Genomic DNA, 9826 nt, shown 5'->3' on the forward strand with positions numbered 1-9826 from the left:
GTAAAAGAAAAAGTCCATATTATGAAACTGGCTCTCAGGAATGGAAGACCCAGAGTTACCTCTGCTGCAGAGGATAAGTTCAATAGTTACCAGCCTCAGAAATTGCAGCCCAAATAAAGGCTTTGCAGAGTTCAAGTAACAGACACATCACAACATCAACTGTTCAGAGGAGACTGTGAATGAGGCCTTCATGGTCGAATTGCTGCAAAGAAACCACTACTAAAGGACACCAATAACAAGGAGACTTACTTGGGCCAAGAAACACAAGCAATGGACATTAGACCAGTGGAAATCTGTACTTCAAAACATACTTGCAGATGAGAGATTGCATGATTAAACCTTGTCTTTTTAATTCTAACCCAATGTCAGTCATCATAGTCATCAGGGGGTGAAATACAAAACTGACCTTGGATCATTAACTCTGGGACTACTACATCTCCATTTGTAATGTAAAGCATCTCTTTAATAATACTTCCTGTTGAACCGACCAAGTGACCTCTCACCTCTGATCATGCTGTGCACTCCGTTTCAGGCAGTTCAGAAGCGGTTCACTGACACAGCTGATATAACCTAGAGGATTTAGGGGGAAGGGGGAGAGGGAAGAAGTGAGGGAGGGAGACTGTTATTGTGAAAATATGGTAGTTAAAGAGACAGTGTTTAACAGGAATCTGTGTATGGCCTCACGTAGTGTCCACACTGAGTGGCTGCAGAGTACTTTATACTGAAAAACATGCAGACACACGAGGACAAACAATATAGCGTAGTTATATAAATAATGGAGTGTCTTACTATTCTCCATGGTTGGTCCTCTTGCCTATTCTTTGAAGGTGGAAGGAGCCACAGTTGTAAACCTGAACCTGCTTACTGCACAACACAATCAGATTGATACACAAGTGTGTAGGTGTGAGTTGTAGGGTGTTTCATTGTTCATGACATTTCCAATATGACTCTTAAAAGAGCCTGTTTTGTTTATGTGCTCTTACCTGAACAGCAAAAATTAAAGGGAGAGAAACTGGGAATTGAATAACTGCAGTTGACAAAGCTAAGTAAACGGAAGAATATTGCAATATGGGTGGTTTTGAAGAGCCTTTGAGCCTTTGATTGTGTATGGCACAAGGTGTTACCAGGGAACAGCACCCTCGTCGAAGAAATGCAACATCATGCAGAGCAGCAGACCTCTCCTCTGGCACACGGCAGAGAGCTGCAGGTCCCCTTCTGGTCCTTGTCAGCTGGGGATATGAACTTGCAACCTTTTGGTTACTAGTCCAACGCTCTAACCACTAGGCTACCCTGCAAGGGATCTGTAGGAACATGGAAGACAATGTCATTATTAGACTTTTGCATCACCAGGTCATTGTGGATTATTGAAGTATAATATATCTTATAACAAATCATGAGAACATTGGATAGATAGATGCATGTGACAACAGCAGGATCACGTCAAGGATGTCATCCCAAATGAATACATAAATGCCAGTTGAAGCTTGATGAGTTGATCATTTGAATCAGCTGTGCAGTGCTAAGGCAAAAACTAAAATGTGCACCTCTTTAGGACCCCAGGACTAAGAACCACTGCACTTCATTGAGACCTTTTCATCTGCAGACAGGCTTTCACAGCTCTTTGTATCTGAGGATAGAAAACATCACAAGAAACAGGCTTCATTATACTCATATTAGACAGCATTAAATATTATGTTACTATTATCTATGTCCTCACTCCTTTCTAGGGACTGGAACTACACAAAAGTACCTGCCCTATCCAGAATAGCCTGCACTCTCCCTTCTTTGACAGCTGGAGCTGCTATCCTTTCATTAAATCACTTAGCTAGCTATCTATACAGTATGTGAAGTTGGCTAGCTAGCTATGTTAGCAGCTCATTTGCATTAGCTACAGTGCAAGCTAACACTAGCTAATAATACATATTTGTTTTTACATTTTCAAAATATATTTACTTCATTGAATAGGTTCTCCAATCCAGGGGGACAGAGGTGGACTGCCGGTCACTGACAACCCAACTTGGGATGGGGGGGGGGGGGGGGGGATGCAAATGTTATGGTACAGCTACACTCCCGTTCAAAAGTTTGGATCACTTAGAAATGTTTTTTAAAGATAAGCATATTTCTTTCCCATTAAAATAACATCCAATTGATCAGAAATAAAGTGAAGAAAATTGTTAATGTTGTAAATGACTATTGTAGCTCGCAAGGCTGCAGGCCCAGACGGCATCCCCAGCCGCGCCCTCAGAGCATGCGCAGACCAGCTGGCTGGTGTGTTTACGGACATATTCAATCAATCCTTATCCCAGTCTGCTGTTCCCACATGCTTCAAGAGGGCCACCATTGTTCCTGTTCCCAAGAAAGCTACGGTGACTGAGCTAAACGACTACCACTCACTTCCGTCATCATGAAGTGCTTTGAGAGACTAGTCAAGGACCATATCACCTCCACCCTACCTGACACCCTAGACCCACTCCAATTTGCTTACCGCCCAAATAGGTCCACAGACGATGCAATCTCAACCACACTGCACACTGCCCTAACCCATCTGGACAAGAGGAATAACTATGTGAGAATGCTGTTCATCGATTACAGCTCAGCATTTAACACCATAGTACCCTCCAAACTCGTCATCAAGCTCGAGACCCTGGGTCTCGACCCCGCCCTGTGCAACTGGGTACAGTGGTAGGCTTGATTACCAACAACGACGAGACGGCCTACAGGGAGGAGGTGAGGGCCCTCGGAATGTGGTGTCAGGAAAATAACCTCACACTCAACGTCAACAAAACTAAGGAGATGATTGTGGACTTCAGGAAACAGCAGAGGGAACACCCCCCTATCCACATCGATGGGACAGTAGTGGAGAGGGTAGTACGTTTTAAGTTCCTCGGCGTACACATCACAGACAAACTGAATTGGTCCACCCACACAGACAGTATCGTGAACCTCAGGAGGCTGAAGAAATTCGGCTTGTCACCAAAAGCACTCACAAACTTCTACAGATGCACAATCGAGAGCATCCTGTCGGGCTGTATCACCGCCTGGTACGGCAACTGCTCCGCCCACAACCGTAAGGCTCTCCAGAGGGTAGTGAGGTCTGCACAACGCATCACCGGGGGCAAACTACCTGCCCTCCAGGACACCTACACCACCCAATGTCACAGGAAGGCCATAAAGATCATCAAGGACAACAACCACCCGAGCCACTGCCTGTTCACCCCGCCATCATCCAGAAGGCGAGGTCAGTACAGGTGCATCAAAGCTGGGACCGAGAGACTGAAAAACAGCTTCTATCTCAAGGCCATCAGACTGTTAAACAGCCACCACTAACATTGAGTGGCTGCTGCCAACACACTGACTCAACTCCAGCCACTTTAATAATGGGAATTGATGGGAATTGATGTAAAATATATCACTAGCCACTTTAAACAATGCTACTTAATATAATGTTTACATACCCTACATTATTCATCTCATATGTATACGTATACACTGTACTCTATATCATCTACTGCATCCTTATGTAATACATGTATCACTAGCCACTTTAAACTATGCCACTTTGTTTACATACTCATATCATATGTATATACTGTACTCGATACCATCTACTGCATCTTGCCTCTGTACCCTCACTCATTCATATATCTTTATGTACATATTCTTTATCCCTTTACACTTGTGTGTATAAGGTAGTAGTTTTGAAATTGTTAGTTAGATTACTCGTTGGTTATTACTGCATTGTCGGAACTAGAAGCACAAGCATTTCGCTACACTCGCATTAACATCTGCTAACCATGTGTATGTGACAAATACATTTGATTTGATTTGATTTAGCTGGAAACAGCTGAAATGTATTTTTTTAAAGAAATATCTACATTGGCGTACAGAGGTCCATTGTCAGCAACCATCACTCCTGTGTTCCAATGGCACGTCGTGTTAGCTAATCCAAGTTCATCATTTTAAAAGGCTAATTGATCATTAGAAAACCCTTTTGCAATTATGTTAGCACAGCTGAAAACTGTTGTTCTGATTAAAGAAGCAATACAACTGGCCTTCTTCAGACTAGTTGAGTATCTGGAGCATCAGCATTTGTGGGTTTGATTACAGGCTCAAAATGGCCAGAAACAAAGCACTTTCTTCTGAAAATCTACAGTCTATTCTTGTTCTGAGAAATTAAGGCTATTCCATGCGAGAAATTGCCAAGAAACTGAAGATCTCGTACAACGCTGTGTACTACTCCCTTCATAGAACAGCGCAAACTGTCTCTAACCAGAATAGAAAGAGGAGTGGGAGGCCCCGGTGCACAACTGAGCAAGAGGACATGTATTAGTGTCTAGTTTGAGAAACAGATGCCTCACAAGTCCTCAACTGGCAGTTTCCCTAAATAGTTCCCGCAAAACACCAGTCTCAACGTCAATAGTGAAGAGGTGACTCCGGGATGCTGGCCTTGGAGCAGTGGCTTCTTCCTTGCTGAGCGGCCTTTCAGGTTATGTCGATATAGGACTTGTTTTACTGTGGATACAGATACTTTTGTACCTGTATCCTCCAGCACATGGAAGAAGCAGTGGCTTCTTCCATGTGTAACTCTGTGTTGGTGTCTGTGTCACACTGCTTTGCTTTATCTTGGCCAGGTCACAGTTGGGTACAAATCTGTCGTTCTGCCCCTGAACAGGCAGTTAACTCACTGTTCCTAGGCCGTCATTGAAAATAAGATTTTTTTCTTAACTGACTTGCCTAGTTATTAAATAAAGGCTAAAAAATAAATTTAAAAAAATAAAAATTGAACTTGTTCTCAACTAGCCTACCTGGTTAAATAAAGGTGAAATAAAAATAATTTAAAAAAAGGTCCTTTGCTGTTCTAGGATTGAGTTGCACTTTTCGCACCAAAGTACATTAATCTCTAGGAGACAGAACGCGTCTCCTTCCTGAGCGGTATGACGGCTGCGTGGTCCCATGGTGTTTATACTTGCATACTATTGTTTGTACCAATGAATGTGGTACTTTCAGGTGTTTGGAAATTGCTCCCAGGGATGAACCAGACTTGTGGATGAACAAAACTTGTACAATATTTTTAGCTTTTAGTCTTAGCTGATTTATTTAGATTTTCCCATGATGTCAAGCAAAGAGGCACTGAGTTTGAAGGTATGTTTTGAAATACATCCACAGGTACACCTCCAATTGACTCAAATGATGTCAATTAGTCTATCAGAAGCTTTTAAAGCCATGACATCATTTTCTGGAATTTTCAAAGCTGTTTAAAGGCACAGTCAACTTAGTGTATGTAAACTTCTGACCCACTGGAATTGTGATACAATGAACTATAAGTGAAATAATCTGTTGGTAAACAATTGTTGGAAAATGACTTGTGTCATGCACAAAATAGATGTCCTAATTGACTTGCCAAAATGTGCATTCGACAATAGAATGCAGAATTATTTATTCATTGGGATCTAGTGCCATTTGCTCAGTAGCCTATCTGATTTAGGCCTATGTAATGTTTTTGAAGAAGTCAAGTAACTAGTTTTGCCACAAGGAGGGGCCACTGGCTTCAGGGAAAATATTATCGGTAGGCGACTGTTTATACATTCTTCATGACCATTACTTCAGCTGTTTGGGCTTAACTAGGCCATAAAAACAGCTGAGCAATAAGCAGGAGGGCAGTATTGGCTCTATTACCAGGGGCCAGACAGACATACAGGCATCTTGCCCCAAATATGATTCTTATTATGTCACACAGTAAGGAGTCACATTAGGGGCAAGCAGACACATAGGCCACTGCCAAGTGACAAAGCTGTCTGCCCAACTGAATCAAGATCAAACGTCTGTTTATACTATTGATGTTCTCCGGGTTTCATGGTTTGGGGAATAACATTTTGTAAAAAAATATATGAAAATGTGTTGTTTTATCTATCGTCATCTACAAATGCATGCCATGCTCTGGATGTTGAGGGAGCAAACACAATATATCTGTTTAAGTATAGGGACTGTGGAAAGCTCTTGCTGACAACTGATATGCCTTGAAGGACAGCTAATAGACGTCTAATAGACTAAATACCTTCTAAACGGCAGCTTGGCTTGAAAACTTGGCTTGAAGAGAAGAGTAACGCTCTTTTCATGGCTCAAGGCTCTCTTTTATTTGTTGTCTTTGGATATGTTTTCTGTGCTTGGATTTGCTCTTGTGTGCTGTTAAAATAAATTTAATTGAGCCTTGGCAAAGGCTCCTGTGTTTCACGTCTCACTGAAATATCATACCACGTTTTAAAGTTATTTGAGTGAGAGGCAAACTCCTCCAGGCAGCTGCCTTTAAATGAAACTTCCCAGCTTTCACTGGAAGACTATGAATCTAAAATCTGTATGTCTTAGTGGAGGAGTTGCTCAGTCCGGACTCCATACAGAAATGAGCTCTGTTAGCTAATTGGTTATATTTTTATACAGGGATATTTTCTGTCAATCGGTATGGTTTTGCATCCCAGCTCAATATCATTAGCTGTTTGTGGGTGTGCTACCTGTGACAAGTTTGAGAACCACTGGGCCGGGATGGACAAATGGATCTCTATGGAGATTCCCAACTGTCCCCGGGAACCTGTTGTTTGAAGGTTCCACAATTATTTCCCAAAAATCTTCGAGCTTAGCACTGTCATGGTGGTCAAAGACTCTGATGGCGCTGATGGTTTCACAGAAGACCACCAGTCGTCTCCAGAGCCTGGCTGTCGCCAGTCCCTGAGTGTGGTCTCTTCACAGGGCCAAGGATCTCACCTTTTCCCTTCAGGCTCCTGACAGCAGTGGCTCTCTGGCAGAGGGTGGCAGGTGTGTGGCTAACTGGCTATGTAAAGTTTGAGGGTTTATGGTGCAGACAGAGTGACGGGAAGTCTCATGGTGGATGTGTTTTACAAACGGTGGACGTGAGCACACACACACACACACACACACACACACACACACACACACACACACACACACACACACACAGAAAGAAAGTGTACAGTACAGTGTAAAGCTGTGGAATCTGAACATGTTAACAGCTGCAGAAAGAGCTCAATGTGGTCGGTCCATCTCTCTCCGCCAGCCTCATTCATACACACACACACCTTTTGGAGAGGCCCCAGCGCCATCCAATGCAAATATTAGAGAGCCTGTAAAAAAATGCACAGTACCTCAGGCCTCCAGTGGAAATCTCTTTCTCTCTTCCCCACTGAACCATACCACTGCACAAGGCACACACAGAGACTCAAGCAACCCATGCAAATCAGTTGAGGGAGAGAAGGTCTCAGAACGTAGATCACGGTAATGCTCAATCTGCTGAAATACATACAGAACTGAACTGTTCTCACATAAAGAGATGAACCTTGGATGACCTCTCTTAGTCGTCCATTCCCTTGTTGTCTTAACCTCATGAGGCATTTACAAGACATGTTCTTCAAGAATCAATGGGTATATCATTCATTTTCAAAAATGGATGTAGAATATAAGGGGCGGCGGGTAATCTAGTGGTTAAGAGTGTTGGGCCAGTAACCCAAAAGTTGCTGGTTCGAATCCCTGAGCTGACAATTCTGTCAATGTGCCCTTGAGCCAGACACTTACTCCTAATTGTTCCTGTAAGTCACTCTGGATAAGAGTGTCTAGTAAATGTAAAACATTGTTGTAATAGTTTGTGAGTAAGCATTGTTGTGGCAGAATTGGGGTGAGCTGTTTTAACTTCTCAAGGGTTATGTTCTGCTCTGTGTTGGACTGTGATATTATGCATTTCATAGACTCCTGTTATCTCTGCACCCTAACACAAGGCCATTGTGTTCTGGAACTGTTGCTTGTATAAAATAACTGTTGTTTAAACAATATGATTGTATTATCACCTCCCACTATATAAGGGACATTGAAGGGGTTAAACCAAGGCCTCATACCTTAAATGGTTACTAAATTGTTTTATGATAAACTGTAAGGTCTCCTTTTTAGGAGACCTCTGTGTGTGTGTGTGTGTGTGTGTGTGTGTGTGTAACACCTGTTTTGAGTGTTGTGCCCTTCAGACACTATCAGAAGGTGGAAACCACCTACGCTCATACTCCTCCTGCCTGGGCCCCGCCGTTGGCTATCTGAGGTTCTGAGAATACGACTGGTTTCCTGAGAACACAAGGCTGCCGCAGGCCTGATAAAAACAGCCACCTGTCAGAAGATGCTTAGACTCGTTCACCTTGTTATGACCCCATACTTGTGATGAAAGGTCAAGTTTCGGTCAAACCCACTTCTGAGCTTTTAATTGCTGACAAGATGGTTGCTGCTGTCAGGGGGAGGTTAGATGTATTAAAATGGTGTTGCCAGGGAAACTCACGCAAGTAGGACTGGGGAGGCTATATGAGTTACAGGATGTCTTAGACACTTTGCAGAACCTGGGGAGAGCTATCATATAGTACTCTATACCAACTTCTGCCTACAATTGCATTACTAAAGGCGTTTAATACTTAAACAAAGAGTATGTGTTTCCATTCTACTACCAATATACAGTTGAAGTTGGAAGTTTACATACACCTTAGCCAAATACATTTAAACTCCGTTTTTCACAATTCCTGACATTTAATCCGAGTAAAAATTCCCTGTCTTAGGTCAGTTAGGATCAACACTTTATTTTAAGAATGTGAAATGTCAGAATACTAGTAGAGAGAATCATTTATTTCAGCTTTTATTTATTTCATCACATTCCCAATGGGTCAGAAATTTACATACACTCAATTAGTATTTGGTAGCATTGACTTTAAAGTGTTTAACTTACACTTAGGTTGGAGAATTTAAGTTTATGTAAACTTCCGACTTCAACTGTATATAAGTTTGATAATTATATAGATCTGATCATCTGTTGAAGAAATTGACCAACAACATGTAACCAGTTATTCTTCAAGCTCCTTCCCTGACTGAGATCAGAGAGGGATCTACCTTCAAGCTCCTTCCCTGACTGAGATCAGAGAGGGATCTACCTTCCAGCTCCTTCCCTGACTGAGATCAGAGAGGGATCTACCTTCCAGCTGCTGCCCTGATTGAGATCAGAGAGGGATCTACCTTCAAGCTCCTTCCCTGACTGAGATCAGAGAGGGATCTACCTTCAAGCTCCTTCCCTGACTGAGATCAGAGAGGGATCTACCTTCCAGCTCCTTCCCTGACTGAGATCAGAGAGGGATCTACCTTCCAGCTCCTTCCCTGACTGAGATCAGAGAGGGATCTACCTTCCAGCTCCTTCCCTGACTGAGATCAGAGAAGGATCTACCTTCCAGCTGCTTCCCTGACTGAGATCAGAGAGGGATCTACCTTCCAGCTCCTTCCCTGACTAAGATCAGAGAGGGATCTACCTTCCAGCTCCTTCCCTGACTGAGATCAGAGAGGGATCTGCCTTCCAGCTCCTTCCCTGACTGAGATCAGAGAGGGATCTACCTTCCAGCTCCTTCCCTGACTGAGATCAGAGAGGGATCTACCTTCCAGCTCCTTCCCTGACTGAGATCAGAGAAGGATCTACCTTCCAGCTGCTTCCCTGACTGAGATCAGAGAGGGATCTACCTTCCAGCTCCTTCCCTGACTAAGATCAGAGAGGGATCTACCTTCCAGCTCCTTCCCTGACTGAGATCAGAGAGGGATCTGCCTTCCAGCTCCTTCCCTGACTGAGATCAGAGAGGGATCTACCTTCCAGCTCCTTCCCTGACTGAGATCAGAGAGGGATCTACCTTCCAGCTCCTTCCCTGACTGAGATCAGAGAGGGATCTACCTTCCAGCTGCTTGCATTAAAATATTCACTATTATAATTTAAATTATTCTCTGCCTTAATCTTTGGATTGAGTATTCCACAACA

General features: G+C 43.1%; 1 long non-coding RNA gene across 1 annotated transcript; it reads right to left on the reverse strand.

Annotated features, from left to right (window-relative positions):
• Positions 1-245: 245 nt before the first annotated feature.
• Positions 246-1632, reverse strand: LOC118944867. Its single transcript, XR_005040259.1, has 3 exons — positions 1545-1632; positions 790-1301; positions 246-570 (listed from the first exon to the last, which is right to left on the reverse strand). It is a non-coding gene; the product is annotated as an uncharacterized LOC118944867 (long non-coding RNA).
• Positions 1633-9826: the final 8194 nt, after the last annotated feature.

Source organism: Oncorhynchus mykiss, chromosome 28 (genome assembly GCF_013265735.2).
Source record: "Oncorhynchus mykiss isolate Arlee chromosome 28, USDA_OmykA_1.1, whole genome shotgun sequence".
Lineage (NCBI taxonomy): Eukaryota > Metazoa > Chordata > Actinopteri > Salmoniformes > Salmonidae > Oncorhynchus > Oncorhynchus mykiss.